This window comes from Lampetra planeri, chromosome 6, assembly GCF_965212315.1.
Source record: "Lampetra planeri chromosome 6, kcLamPlan1.2.h2, whole genome shotgun sequence".
In the NCBI taxonomy this organism is placed as follows: domain Eukaryota; kingdom Metazoa; phylum Chordata; class Hyperoartia; order Petromyzontiformes; family Petromyzontidae; genus Lampetra; species Lampetra planeri.
The window spans coordinates 17,817,030-17,832,995 of record NC_136112.1 but is presented as its reverse complement, the minus strand read 5'-3'; the positions used below and the strand labels follow the sequence as shown (position 1 = coordinate 17,832,995).

Genomic DNA, 15,966 nt, shown 5'->3' with positions numbered 1-15,966 from the left:
GTGTAATTACGGTGACAGGAGAACAGACCGGATTGGTTAAGGTATGGTTGGGGAAGAGATAGGGAAAGTGATAGGGGTAATGATCGAGGAAGTGATAGGGGTAGTGATAGGGGTAGTGATTGGGGTAGTTATAGGCGTAGTGATCGGGGAAGTGGTCGGGGTAGTGGTAGTGATAGGGGTAGTAATAGTGATAGGTGTAGTGTGACGAGTCAATGTTTCTATGTCTGATATCTGTGTGATGAGTCTATAGGTCTCTGTGTGGTGCGCCTATCTGTCTCTGTATGACGAGTCTATGTGTATATGTGTTGTGAGTCTATTGGTCTCTGTTTGGTGAGTATATGGGTTTCTGTATGGTGAGTGTATGTGTCTCTCTCTGATGGGTCTATTTATGTCTGTGTGGTGAGTCGATGGGTCTCGGTGCGGTGAGTTTATGGGTCTCTGTGTGATTAGTCGATGGGTCTCTGTTTGGTAAGTCTACAGCTCTCTGTATGATGCGTCTATGGTTCTCTGTTTGGTGAGTCTATGGGTAACTGTGCGGTTAGTATATTGGTCTTTGTGTGGTGAGTATATGGGTTCTATGTATGATGGGTCTATGAGTCTCTGTGTGGTGAGTCTATGGGTCTTTGTGTGATGAGTCTATGGGTCTGTGTGATGAATCTATGGGTCTCTGTGTAATGAATCTATGGGTCATTGTGGGGTGAGTATTTGGGTCCGTGATAACGTTTTTGTTTTGATCGTGTAAAGGTAACACCCTCCTCCACCCGACAGCCAATCAGTCAGGCTTGCCACGCGAATCCACTGGTGCTGAAGTGCTCACTAATAGGGCACGTTTTGTTCACTTCACAAACCTTACTGATGGGCTGTGTCGGGTGGAGGTGGGTGTACCACACATTTACATTCACGCGATCTGACCCATAAAACACTTAATGTTGGCAAGTACTGTGATTCGGAATTATTATTACAACGCTGTGTTTACAGCTCTAGACATTCCTGTATGTTGTGGCACTATTCAGTAACCTGCCATCTCACTGGTGTTTGTTTTTGTATTCTTCCTGTTGCTAGGAACGCAAGCAACGATGTTTAAAGCCAATCAATTCAACCTGTCAAACCTTCCGTGTGTCTGTGCTGTGGGTGTGTTGTCCTGTGTGTCCGATGTGTGTTTTGGTCTCCTGTGTGCAGCAGTTAGCGCACTACGCTGCGCTACGATCCCAGCAGAGACCCGAGTTCGATTCCTGCTGACGGCCACCAACATCATTGACGAGTATCTCAACCGGTCCTGGGCCTCCCCTTGGTCGACTCAGTCTTAAATGAGTACCTGGTGCGATGTGTAAACTCGCCACTGGGGAGAGAGAGAGGCGGCCGGGCGTGGTGCTGGCCACCTACTCCCTCGTGTACCGTTCTAGCCTTCGTAGGTGCTACTCGCTAACATCCCTTGCCCAAACAGTCTGTAAAAGCTACACGGGGATCTTTGTCTTTTTGTTGTTGTCAAAACGTGAGTATACAGTACTTTTCTTGGGTGTATTGTGCGTGTGTTGTCTGTGTGTTTGTACTTTTTGTACACTACGTGTATGTATACTGTCTATAGTGAGTGTGTGTCTACATTGTGTCTATATTGTGTCTATCGTGTCTGTCTATGCTGTATGTCTATAGTAAGTGTCTATACTGTGTGTCTGTAGTGTGTGTCTATAGTGTATGTCTTTACTGTGTGTATATACTGTGTGTATATACTGTGTGTATATACTGTGTGTCTATACTGAGTGTGTGTCTATACTGTGCGTCTATAATAAGTGTGTATATAGTGCGTGTGTCTGTACTGTGCGTCGATAGTGAGTGGTTGTCTATAGTGAGTGGTTGTCTATAGTGAGTGTATGTCTATGGTAAATGTGTGTCTATATTGTGTCTACAGTGAGTGTGTCTGTGCTGTCTATAGTGAGTGTGTATGTATAATAAGTTTGTGTCTATAGTGTGTCTATAGTGAGTGTGTCTATACTGTCTGTCTATCGTGAGTATCTACAGTGTGTGTGTGTCTATTCTGTGTCTATACTGAGTGTGTGCTGACATTATCGAGAAAAATAACCGTGGTATATAGCGAGAGAAGAGTGATAAGGAGGCGACTGACCGCCGCTGAGTGAGCGAGTGACTCCAGAGAATCGGTAAGTGACGGGTCACCAATCACCATGAACCACGACCGCTACCCCTTTATGCATTCTGCCGGGGGTAGCATTAAAGCAGGAACTTTTTTTAAAAAAATTTAAACACGGCTTTTATGAAATGTACCGTACGAGTAATGGCAGAACTGCATGACTCCAGGAAGTGGCCCCCAAGCTTGCTATAACGTAAGGGGCTGTGGTGATTTACAGCCAACGTGAGTTGAACGTGAATAATTAGACCCAAGCCGAAACATATCATAAAAAGATTGTTTAAAAATATATATATATTTAAATAGTATGACATAAGTTTACCAAGTTTGCAGTCGATACCACATTGGGAAGTCAGTAAAACTTTAGTTACAAGATTTGAGGATACAACAACAGACAGAGTGAGTTAATAGAAAGCGTGTAATAAAAAAAACCACGACGTTTCGATCGCAACACAAGCAACTGTCTTCAGGAAGACGACTTTACCACAAGACCCAAAGAATATGAATTTCTGCAGTCACGAAGGCTTTAAGTCAAGATAGGAACTGAGAGCTTAACCCCAGAGATAATATCGCTGCACCAGTACAGAGTTAAAACAACGCTGGCGCTGGCAGTGAAAGATCCAAGCTCTCCGCAATGCCGAGCCCTCAGCCACCAGATACTTGACAGAAGCTGTTCCTTGACAGGTCGGATGAGATTCTCGTGACGTGAGCAACCATCAGCTACACAGACAAAGCCACCCCACGCCCGTATAGCCCTTAACAGACTGTTGGGGCAAGTGTGGTTAGCGAGAAGCACCTTTGAAGGCCAGCACTGTGGCACACGAGGGGGTGGTGTGGCCAACTCCACGCCCGTCCACCTTTGTCTCCCGAGTGGCGATGTTTCTCATTTGAGGCTAACTTGACCTAGGGAAAACCCAGGATCGGTTCAGATAATCGCCACTGATGTTGGCCGTGAGCGGGAGTCGAACTCGGGTCGCCAGGTTCAGTAGCCCAGCGTGCAAACCGCTGCGCTACCGCTCCCCACACAGACACACATATATAGACCAACACACCCGCCATTCGCCACAAAGGGGCGGTGACGTCACCACGGCGCCTGTGCCAGGCCAGGTGCACTTTGAGGCCACGTGAAGAGTCGAAGGACACACACACACCTACACACATACACAAATCTACAAACACCTACACACAGACACACATCTACACAAAGACACACATCGACACACATCGACACACACAGACTGTTGAGGCAAGTGCTTTTAGCGAGCAGGTCGGAACGGCACACAAGGTGGTTGGTGGCAAGCACCACGCCCGGCCACGTTTGACTCCCTAGTGGCGATGCTTACACATCGCATCAAGTACGCATTTGAGGCTGAGTCGACCTAGGGGAGGTCCAGGACCGGTCTAGATAATCGTCACACAAGTGTTGGCCTTGAAAGGGAATCGAACACGAGCACGCTAGCTGCTACACTATCACTCCCCAGTCACACATCTACACGTACACACAGAAGCACACACACATATCTACACACATCTACACAAATACACACACACAGACACACATCTACACACACGAAACACTTGGCGCATGCCACCTCTGCCCACGTGCTCGTTGTAAAGCAACCCTCTCCAAGCCACCCGTTTTGGGTTGTTAAGACCACGTCGACCTATTTACAGAACTGCTGAGTGATGGTGATAAATACACCACACAGGCAGGCGCGTGGGGTTATTATACTGGGTGGCTAAAAAAATCAGGACACGTTGGGTTAATGTACAGGGTGGCCCATAAAGTCAGGACACATAGGGCAATTGTAGATCGTGGCCCAAAAAGTCAGAACACATAGGTTTATTATATAGTACATGATGGACCAAGAAGTCATGACACAGGATTATTATACAGTATAGCATAAAATTCAGGACACATAGCATTGTTTTATAAGGTGGCCCAAAAAGGTAAGACACATAGGGTTATTGTACAAGGTGGCCCAAAAGTCAGGACACAGGGTTATCATACAGGGTGGCCCAAAAAGTCAGGACACATAGGGTTATTGTACAGGGTGGCCCAAAAGTCAGGACACATGGTTATCATAGAGGGTGTCCCAAAAAGTCAGGATATATGGGCTTATACAGTACGACTCAAAAGTCAGGACACATAGGATTGTTTAATAAGGTGACCCAAGAAGCAAGGACACATAGGGTTATAATTATACAGGGTGGCCCAAAAAGTCAGGACACAGAGCGCGATTGTACATGGTGGCCAAAAAAGTCGTAACACATAGGGTTATTATAGACGGTGGTCCAAAAGTCAAGAAACAGGGTTATTGTACAGGGTGGCCCAAAAAGTCAGAACACGTAGGGTTATTGTACAGTGTGGTCGACAAAGTCAGGACATATGGGCTTATTATACAGGGTGGCCCAAGAAGTCAGGTCACAGGATTAGTATACAGTATTGCCCAATTCAGGACACAGCATTTTCTATAAGGTGGCCCAAGAGACCAGGGCACATAGAGTTATTATACAGGGTAGCCCAAAAGTCAGGACACAAATGGTTATTATACAGGGTGGCCCAAAAAGTCCGGACATTTGCTCTTATTTACAGTATAGCCCAATAAGTCAGGACAAATAGGATTGCTTTATAAGGTGACGCAAGAAGCAACCACACATAGGCTATGTTTTACAGGGTGGTCCAAAAGCCATCCATGATCTCTGACCATCAGCCGCTTGCTAGAGGATCTCCCCCACCCCTTAATTCGTGTTGAAATACCAGACAGAGGATACGGACATTGTACTCACATAGTCTTCGCGTGTCGCTCCTTCTCTCTCGCTCCCCGTCTATCTCTCCTCCTTTCTGGGTACCGCAGCTTCGAGTCTTTAACGATGGCGTATAATGTTTCGTGACGTGGAAATGAGGCAGACGCCTTTGCAGCATCGACTAACGTCACGAATACAAAGTGCAGCACCTGTTTGTGGCATCTGGAAATTCCAGTGTATGAACTCTGTACTCACTGTTTGAATGTATGCAAGTAACCCAAAAAATGTCATGAATGATAAAAATGCATTGGGCGTTGTCAGTGACGGTAGTTTCGGTAGTGGTGGTGATGTTGGCGGTGGTGGCGGTGCGTGGCCTAGAATCGTCCAGCGCTGTTGTGGAGGCTGCAACGAGGGTTGGAGGATCGCACACTGATGTGTTGTGACACTGCATCCCTTGGCGTCGAGGAGAAGCCGTAACCCTGGTTCTGCCAGGTGAAGGTCCAAAGTGTGTGGACTAATCTTCATCTGGTCCACACTCCCTTCCCAATTGGAATTTTTAATGGTATCGCTGTGTTCCCAATAGTGCAGAAACACAAAGAGCGACAACAACTCAACCAGTTCCGTGTCATATTTTTTGGGTCTTTCGGTAAAGTTACATAGACAGGTTCAAAGAAAATAACAAACAATAGCAAAAAACTACGACGTTTCGATCGCAATACAAGCATTCGTCATCAGGAAGAACGCTTGTGTTGTGATCGAAACGTCGTAGTTTTTTGCTATTGTTTGTTATTTTCTATCTACGTGACTTTACCGAAAGACCAAAGAATATGAATTCCTGCAGTCACGAAAGCTTTAAGTCAAGATTTAAGTTCCGTGTCAGTAACACCACCGTAGGCTGGCTATACTGGGGATGTTTGTGCTTGCATGTGTCCTTAAAAGGAAAAAAAACGTGTAAATGGTGACGTTCTGGCCATTGACCCGTATTCATGGAACGTGCACAAACAGGTTATTGGACCCAAAAAACCTGTTTGAAATCATTGTTGTGCAAACTGCTTTTAAGAATTGGGAAGGCAATCTAACTTTTAAAATATCTCACGGAATGCACGTGGGATTCCGCATGCGTTTCTAGTATTGGCCTAAAACTAGCCACACACGAACACCTTCTGCAATGAACCATTTGCATGAGGAACAAACATGTTCTGGTTTTTGACAAGACAAAGATCCCCTGTATAGTCTTAGTAGGCTGTTGGGGCAAGTGCTGTTAGTGAGTAGCAACGCCATATGAAGGGCGGCATGACACACAAGGGGGCGGTGTTGCCAGTGCCACGGCCGTCCTCCTTTGTCTCCCCAGTGGCGATGTTTCAGACAGACCACACGGGAACTAATTTGAAGCTTAGTCTACCTAGGGGAGGCCCAGGTACCGGTTGTTCCGATAATCGTTACTGGTGTTGGTGGCCGGGTCTTCAGTGCTAATACCTTGCTGTCTATGCTCAGGTGTTATATTTTTACCCCCCTGATTCCACTCGATATTCCCTTTTCATACCTCCTTCTTGTCTCATCGTTCTCGAGTGCCTCTATGTTCCTCTTCTCATATTCGGTTTTCGATGCACGTTTTAGTTTTAGTCGTAGGTTGTATCGTACCAAGCTGTTGGCCGAAGAGACATCGGCTCCTTGGAATGTTCTGTAAATTGGAACTGATGTTTTCCAGCATTTTTGGTCATTACCAGATCTGTCGTATTCGTATGTTTTACATCCGATACCCTTCATGTCAATTTTATGCACTCCTTTTGTTTGAACTCAGTATTATATGTAGGTATGTCATCTTTTGAACCGAATTCTAGCAGTTGCTCACCTCTTTAATTTATGTTTCCATACCCATACCTTTGCATATGATCTAGTGGCACCAGCGTTGCCTACCAGATGATAGAGAGTCCTCACGAGTAGTCCTAGCAAACGTATTAATTTGGTTGGTGTTCGTTAACTTAAATAAATTGTCAGTCGATTGTTGTGTATTGTGTCGAATATATTCCAATAATCCGTAAATATAGTGTTAGTTATTTGTAAGTGTAAGTACAAGTACTGATCTACAAATGCTAATTAGTTCATTCCTATTATACTATATTCTCTCTTTTCACAATAACACAATATGTAGCATTTAATTAGCTTTAAGATACTTAACGTTAAGTGTTAGTTTAACTGTGTTTTGTAGTACCTTTGAATCTCTGGATGTTTTGAGGAACGACAGCGAAGACATCAGTTTCAGCTGCTTGATATGGGGATTAATGTCGAAAAAAACATGTATCTATACATAAATACAATGAATATATAAGTGTAATACAAATATAACACGAATGTAAATCCATATGATATGAAAATATATGACAGTATACAACTAAATGCATATATATAGGTTGGTGCTTATGGGTGAATGGCTTATACTCCCCATATCTGATCTAATCTGAACGTGACTAGGCATTCCATTACATACCAATCCACGTGAGGTGCTGTGAGTCTATGGCTCTCTTTTTGAGTATGCAGGTCTCTGTGTGAGTCGATGGATCTCATTGTTAGTCTGTAGGTCTATCAGTGTAGGTTTTATCCTTTCTGGAAATAAAACAGAATCTTCCAGGCTCCCTCGTCAGCTCCCGGGACCACGCCCCTGACTCATCTCCCCATTGGCTGTGGCCAAAGCCAGCAGAACCAATCCTTACAGCTATCACCTTTCCATTACGTCAGGGCCATGACCCTAGGCTTCCCCCCATTGGCTGTAAACCAGGACCGGCAGAGCCAATCATCATGACGAGTTGTGATACGTCAGTGAGCCGGATATATCCTCACATTACACTTGCAAAAGGTTTAAGTTTGGTGTTTTTACATCTTAACACCTGTTTTATTGCCAGAAATGCTAAAACCTATTCCTATATTTTGATACTGGCAAGGGAGGTTCAATGGTGTCGTTTGTAGGTCTCTGTGTGAGTTTATGGGTCGTCGAGTCTGTGGGTCTCTACGAGTCTATGTGTCTCTATTTGAGTATGTGGGTCTCTCCGTGAGTCTGTGAGTCTCTGTGTGAGTTTATCGGTCTCTGAGTCTGTGGGTCTCTATGAGTCTATGCGTCTCTGTTTGAGTATGTGGGTATCTGCGTGAGTCTATGGGTCTCTGTAGTGAGTCTGTGGGTCTCTGTGTGAGTTTACGTGTATCTATGTGAGATTGAGTGTTCAAATGAGTCTGTGGGTCTCTGTGTATGTGTAATAAAAGACTTCGTCAGGCACTGCTGGTCTCCGTTGGTCTTTTATTTAGTTTTTTTCTCCGCTGGTCCTGACTGCAGACCAGCGTCTCCTCGCGCGCGTCTTGTGCACGCTCCTCCGTCAGCTCTTCCGCTCTCCCACTCCGCACACCGCTGGCCGACGGTGTGCCGAAGCCCCATCAGCCACGTGGCTGATGGTGCGGCGGCCACCCAACGTGGTCCCGCTTCTTGACTCCAACAACTGACCCGGAACCCTAGCGGGCTCCCACCTATATCCTATTTACCACGTGACCCTGACTCCTCCCCTTCCGGATCGTCAGATCGGGCCTTCCCATACTGCCCTGCTGGCTCCACCTCCATTCACCTCGCTTCCAATTGGACCCGAGGTGAACGGCGGCCCCTCTCACACGCCCCCCATACTGGGCTCCGCCCCCCCAATACCCCAGGCCGTGTGATTGGGCCAGAGCCCAACAGCGAACCCCGTTTACGCTCACATTACATATGTATATATGTTGAACTTCTATTGCACCATATGTAGCCAAATGTGCTAATATGACGTGCGGGGGAAGGACAACAAACTAAACACAAAAAGCAGTTATAAATAAATTAGTTTTCAATCTCGATAGAAAATGCTGCTGTGGCTTGGTCCTCAGGGACGCTTTTGACTCAATGTGGAGAAGTTCTTAACTCCAGCAATACTTATAAATGGTGATCGAAATGCTTTGCTGCTGAGGTCGCCTGTCTGCGAGTTGCCCTTGAAAAATATCTTTATAACTCAATGGACTTTATTCGGCTTATAAACTTCTAGGTAATAAACGTCGGGGAAATAAACTTGCAGATAATAAACTTCCGAGAGTGGATATGCTGCACGTAAATGTTGTGGGTTTACTCTCCAACACACCATTGTGCTGAACTAGTAACTAATTGGAATATTTTATTTACTTGCCAAACCTCCCACATTGGCTGTGTTGGCTGGTGGCGGGTATAACGACTCATTTATATTTATACGATCTAACAAAAAAAACCTCCGTTATGGGTAAATAAGTTTATATGTTTCCTTGACGATATCAGTAAGTTATTTTGGTTAATTCGTGGCAAGCACTTTCTGTGTAATGAGTGTGATCTTATAATGTATTCGTTCGGAAACCTGAAGCCAACGCAGCTCGGCGAGATCTGGACGGACACGGTCAGATATTGCAGTACCCATTATGACACGTGCCAGAGGGGAGAAGGAGGGACAGAGAGACAGAGAGAAGATTGTGAATGAATAGATGAGGCGAGATAAGGTGGGGGAGAAAGCCCATGGAGAGATATTAAGACAGGCATCAGAAGAAACATCAACCAGGCCCGGACTGGCCATAGGGCAGCAGTCCCCGCGCCAATGCCTCATGGGCCGATCTGTGTGCGGACATTACAAATGTAATCAGAGTAATATATGTACTATAAGGAAGTACCCAGCTTTCCCGGGCCAAAAATACTTAAAAACTTTTCTTCTCTTAAAAAAACATAACATATACATACCATAATATTCAGCTATCAAAAAAGCCCGGCATACCATTTGTCCATAAACAAAATTATAAGAGCCTTTCAGAAGGCCTGAATAAAAAAGTTATGGAACGTGGGAGTAAAAAGTTGATCCAACAGGTTTACAGAAATTGTCAACCCCCCTCAAAATTTGTTTTACCCCCCCCCCCACCCAATTTTATTTAGTAGGCATATATACCTACACACCCTAAATGCAATAGAATCAGTAATATTGGCTGACTCTACAGTAGTATCTAGCGACTCTAAAGTAGTATCTATTGACTCTATAGTATCTACTGACTCTATAGTAACATCTACTGACTATAATAGTTTCTACTGACTCTGCAGTAGTAACCTGCCGAGTCTACAGTAATATATACTGACTATACATTCGTAACTAATGACTACAGTACTAACTACTGACTCTGCATTAGTATCTACTGGCTATACAGTAGAAACGACTGATTCTACAGTAGTATCTACTGAATCTACAGTAGTATCGAGTGACTACAGAAGTATATCCTGAATCTATAATATGATCTATTGACTATCGTAGTATCTACTGACTCTATAGTAGTATCTACTGACTCAACAGTAGTATCTACTGACTATAGTCGTATCTACTGACTCTAACGTAGTAACTATTGTTTCTATCGTAGTATCTACTGCGTCTATAGTAGTGGAATGATAATAGAGCCTGCATGCAGTATGATGGTCCTAGTGGTCATGGGAGGTAATGACAGGGAGGTCATCCTACAGTATGAATGCACTAGTGGCCACGGGAGATAAAAGACAGGGGTATCAGTTGTGAGTGCGAAGGGACTAGTGGATAGGGGTATGTTCGAAAAGGAAGCGTGGTCAGGTGATGGAAGAGGACAGTAGAGTCGAGAATGATCGAGAAGGGGGGCCTGGACTCATGTTGAGATATGAGGGAGATGTGTGGGAGACTCTAGGCTGTTGCAGTGGGATCTCCACCTGATGTAAAGTGAACGTGTCTTCAATAAAGTGCCATCTCAAGAGAGGTGTGTCAAGTTGTCATTACAGTAGTATCTACTGATTCTATAGTAGTATCTACTGACTCTATAGTAGTAGCTACTGAGTCTATTGTAGTATCTACTGACTCTATAGTAGTATCCACTGACTCTAAAGCAGTATCTATTGACTCTACAGTAGTATCTACTGACTAAAGTAATAACTTGTTTACAGTAGTATCTACTGACTCTACAGTAGTTTCTACTGACTCTACAGTAGTATCTAGTGACTCTATATTAGTACTACGGACTCCAAAGTAGTATCTACTGACTCTACAGTAGTATATACTTACTCTGCAGTAGCATCTACTGACTCTATATTAGTATCTACTGAAACACAATAGTATCTACTAACTCTGTAGTAGTATCTACCGACTCTATAGTAGTAGCTACTGACTCTATAGTAGTATCTATCGACTCTACAGTAGTAACTACTGACTATAGTAGTATATACTGACTCTACAGTAGTATTTGCTGACTCTACAGTACTAACTACTGACTCTGTAGTAGTAATCTATTGATTTTACAGTAGTATCTACTGACTACAGTAGTATCTACTGACTCTATAGTAGTAGCTACTGACTCTATGGTAGTATCTGATGACTATATAGTAGTATTTACTGACTCTATATTAGTGTAACGGGTTCCGGAGACACTTGTAGAGGTAACTTCTGTATTACAACACAACACTCCAACAGTCCTGATACTCTGTTACAGCCTAGGTACACAGCCTAGGTACACAGCCTATATACTCTACTCTGGCTACGCTCTGGAACTCGCCCTCACAAGGTCGTAGAGTCGGGAGTTCCAGAGTCCCACCACTCGCTCTCACAACATCCCAGGGTCTTCAGATGGCTGGTCGTGGGTCTTGAGTTACAACTGGGCCCCGATCGTCCAGGGAGCTCTCCTTTTATGCCTGGTCCAATGAGGGGTGGGGCCGTGTGCGCCACCAGACATCCCACAGAGCACACACAGCCCCCCCCCACGTTGGCGGCGCCCAGAGGCTTAAGCGTCTGGACCCCCTAGGAACCCAACGCCTGGCGCCCAGAGGCTTAAGCGTCTGGACCCCCTGGGAACCCAGCACCTCCAGCAGCCCCTCCCTTCTTATGTCACTACATTACCCCCCTCTACGTAGCATCCAGCCGTCCCGGCTGTCAATAATTAGAAAGTTTAAATTAACGAAAGGGAGAGAGAGAAAAAAAAAATACGCGAGCCTCAACAGGAAAAGAAAAGAGAACAAGAAAGCAACCATAAATACCATAACCAACCTGTACAACTCTAAACTATATACAAGCATCAATCAACAAAAAGGTGAAGCAATGACACGTGAACAAACGACCCGCGGCACACCTAGCCCTCCTCGGGATCCGCATAGAAAACGGGGAATTAACAACAACAAATATACAGATTCCGACGCGTTGGATGCACAACCAACACCGGTAATCGATCCGAAATCACACAATCACCGCATGGATGGCAGGGATCCACACCACCCTGCCAGCCTCCCATCCGTCAGGTGGAGAGAAGGCGAAGACCAACATGTCGAGCATCCCTCTAGACGCACTTATCCGGACGTCTGTCTACGTCCCAGGTCGAGAAGTCGTACTTCAGGGCCGACCCATGTACTGGGCAAAGAAGTCGCACTTCAGGGCTGCTCCAGTATCTAAATTTTTAAATATATATATAAAATTTACATGACACAACCAAAATAAATCTGCTGTTCCTGTCCATAAATGGTGGCCGCACGCGCGAACCGCATCTCCAAGGCATCCCGTGCTTGCGTCCCAGCAGCCCTCAATGAGGACCACCACCGACATTACATGTCAACCGTTTGCACCCCCCGCCTTTCCAACGTGGCGTCTCCATCCTAAAACTGCGCACGTCGGCCATATCGGGGGGCTTCAACCCAGTCTCTCTCCAAGACTCGCATCGCAGCATATAGCTGTATCGACCGATCTGAGACCCAATCTCTCTCCAAGACTCGCATCGCAGCATATAGCTGTACCGACCGAGCTGAAACCCAATCTCTCTCCAAGACTCGCATCGCAGCATATAGCTGTACCGACCGATCTGAGACCCAACCTCTCTCCAAGACTCGCATCACAGCATATAGCTGTACCGACCAATCTGAGACCCAACCTCTCTCCAAGACTCGCATCGCAGCATATAGCTGTACTGACCGACCTGAGACCTAACCTCTCTCCAAGACTCGCATCGCAGCATATAGCTGTACCGACCGATCTGAGACCCAACCTCTCTCCAAGACTCGCATCGCAGCATATAGCTGTACCGACCGTTCTGAGACGACCCATTGTTCACTCCCTGCACAACATGCACCCTAACAACTGAGGGATACAGTCCCAACGTAACGGGACAACTACACCTGAACACCACGAATCTCCAGCCCACTGTTTCAACGCGCCTCGGAGTGTTTCAATCTCCGGGCCGTCAGGGCGAGCCTACTGCTCCAGACGTACCACGGAGGGTCTCAACCTCCGGGCCGTCAGGTCAAGCCGTCAGCGATTCCATGACGGGACCACCCTCTCCGAGCCATGTGAGCACACAGCCCACTAGGCTAGACATGCCACGGAGTGTCTCTATCTCTGGGCTGTCAGGTCAAGCCGTCAGCCATAGCATGACGGGACCACAACTCTCGTGTTAGACACGCAACACCCGCTGGGACATCCTGGTCAGGATCTGCACCCCAAGATATTTGAGAGCCAGCATGACAATTACAATCCTTGGCAGCATGTCACCATCTCAAGATAAATGCCCCATACAGTATATACATCGTTAACAATGACAGCACAAGCTATACATTAACAATCACGAACAAAGCTCAATATAAACCATACATTGTTAACAATCACAAGCAAAGTTTCGCACACACATTGACAACACTCACGAGCGAAGCTCCACACAGTTTACCCAACAACAGTCACGACTCCCCGACGACAACGAAGAAAATATCAACAAAAAAATCATTAATCCGGAGCGCGTAAAATGTACGAAGTGTCAGGGGCCTGGTCTCCCGACCTCCAACCTTTGGCCAGAGCAGCAAAGGCGGCGACCAGCGTGTCGGTCCATGTTCCGGCCCCGGCGTTGGTTACAGTAAGAATGGCGCCCTCACTGTCCGGTCGCAGCGCTGATGACGCGCTATGCTAGGTTGAAGCCAGCTGTCGTCCGGCAGTGAAGGTCGCAGCGCTAATGACGCGGCGTTGCTAGGTTGCAAACAGCTGTCACCCGGCGGTGAGGGACGCAGCGCTGATGATGCGGCGTCGTCGGGTAGGCCCACGCTGGGCCCGGAAGTGACGTCGCTCCCAGCGGTCATTGCGGCGGGAACGGCTGCCATCTTTGTGTGGGAACTGGCGGAATGGCGCGGCCGCTGCGCCGCCTCTCTCCCTCCTGCCTCCGCCTGTGAGCGACGCATGTCGTCCAGGATGGAGACGGTGGCGTGGAGCAGCTCGGTGAGGCGAAGCAGCGTTTCCTCCATTGCTGCTCCCGACGCTGGAGGAGGATCGGCAGGTGTGGTGGACGACTGCTCAGCCGGCGGTGCGGCGTCGTTGTCGGCCCGAGTTGGCTGCCCCGTCGCCGCTTGCTCTTCAACATCGCCGTCACGACTGAAGGTACGTGGCTCACCTCTTGTCTCCAACCCCACTTCTGACACCAAATGTAACGGGTTCCGGAGACACTTGTAGAGGTAACTTCTTTATTACAACACAACACTCCAACAGTCCTGATACTGTCACAGCCTAGGTACACAGCCTAGGTACACAGCCTAGATACTCTACTCTGGCTACGCTCTGAAACTCGCCCTCACAAGGTCGTAGAGTCGGGAGTTCCAGAGTCCCACCACTCGCTCTCACAACATCCCAGGGTCTTCAGATGGCTGGTCGTGGGTCTTGAGTTACAACTGGGCCCCGATCGTCCAGGGAGCTCTCCTTTTATGCCTGGTCCAATGAGGGGTGGGGCCGTGTGCGCCACCAGACATCCCACAGAGCACACACAGCCCCCCCCCACGTTGGCGGCGCCCAGAGGCTTAAGCGTCTGGACTCCCTAGGAACCCAACGCCTGGTGCCCAGAGGCTTAAGCGTCTGGACCCCCTGGGAACCCAGCACCTCCAGCAGCCCCTCCCTTCTTATGTCACTACATTAGTATCTACTGATTATATTAGCATAGTGAGCGACTTCCGACACGTCGAGTAGAAGGCGTCTTATATATTAAGAGCACAGGGCGATACACTTTGTAATGCGGCTTCACCTTGGCTGTCCAAACACGCAGTACATTTTTGTCCTGCACTACACTGGCTGGTTGACTAGCGTAGCGGCGGAGACGGAGCTGGTATCGCGGAAGAACAGCCACGTGGTCGAAGACGAAGAGATGACGATGAGCAGCAACGCAACCAGGACCCAGACCCCACACTAACAGCACCGAACCTTTGGTTTGGTGCCACGCCCCCCTTCTAGAACCCCCTAGACCAGGGGTCGGCAACCTACGGCTCCGGAGCCGCATGCGGCTCTTTACGGGCTGCTTCTTGACGATATGTACGTATGTACAGTATGTACTCAGATGCATTGCGGCTCTTGAAATACTGAATTTTGTACCGAATTGGAAAGAAATGGCTCTTCTTGTTATTTTGGTTGCCGACCCCTGCCCTAGACCCTTCGGGATGGTTCCCGGAGCTTCTTGACTAACTCCACCCTTGACCCTTACCCCAGATACGCCCCTTCATAATAAGGCATTATGTAATGCAGCTATAACCGTAATTGTGGTGCCACAGCGACGGGGCCGCTCTGCCGAGCCAGGGAGCCGCCCGGCTTCCACCGCCGCACTGCCCCCCATCACCCCCCCCACATAAACACGCACCCGCACCCACGTAGGGCCTCGTGGTCGGGTCACCTACCCTGAGTTTTCACCCGAGGGCCCCCTAGGGGGGTTACCCCACGGTTTCTCAGGGCCAGGGAATTGGACAGGACCCTTCCCAGGCCAAGTAACACTGCGGCGCCGTGGGCAGATTTGAGATCGCACGACCACGGCGAGCTCAGAGAGCCCCGCAGTTAGAAACGCATACAAACACAAACACGGGGTCAGCAGGGCAGATAGCTGGGATCAGGACCCGGGACGACTGATTGGTCGAAAGGTCAAAGGCCGGCGGGATCGCAAAAGAGCGGGAAATCCTAGGCTCAGGATTGGTCGAGAGACCAAGGCGGTCGGGACGGGGGCGCCTAGCCTTTGATGTGGATAGCTTAAAAGAAAACGCAGGGGCAGTAGGGAAGTCT

General features: G+C 47.5%; 1 protein-coding gene and 1 long non-coding RNA gene across 15 annotated transcripts in view; one reads left to right on the top strand and one right to left on the bottom strand.

Moving 5' to 3' along the window:
• Positions 1-5,760, bottom strand: part of LOC144719635 (V-set and immunoglobulin domain-containing protein 1-like) — a 45,184-nt gene extending 39,424 nt beyond the window's left edge. For 2 of the 14 annotated variants that reach the window (XR_013585640.1, XR_013585635.1), the window contains exon 1: positions 4,931-5,757. The gene's annotated coding sequence lies outside the window, so the exon portion shown is untranslated. Of the gene's footprint in view, positions 1-2,936; positions 3,039-4,930 lie in introns of those variants that run through there. The other 12 variants (XR_013585636.1, XM_078595762.1, XR_013585638.1 and 9 more) reach the window with 8 other exon arrangements.
• The window catches only part of LOC144719637 (uncharacterized), a 52,808-nt gene continuing 37,676 nt past the window's right edge, over positions 835-15,966 (top strand). Inside the window, exon 1 of the long non-coding RNA XR_013585642.1 lies at positions 835-14,313. This is a non-coding gene — a long non-coding RNA (uncharacterized LOC144719637). The remainder of the gene's footprint in view (positions 14,314-15,966) is intronic.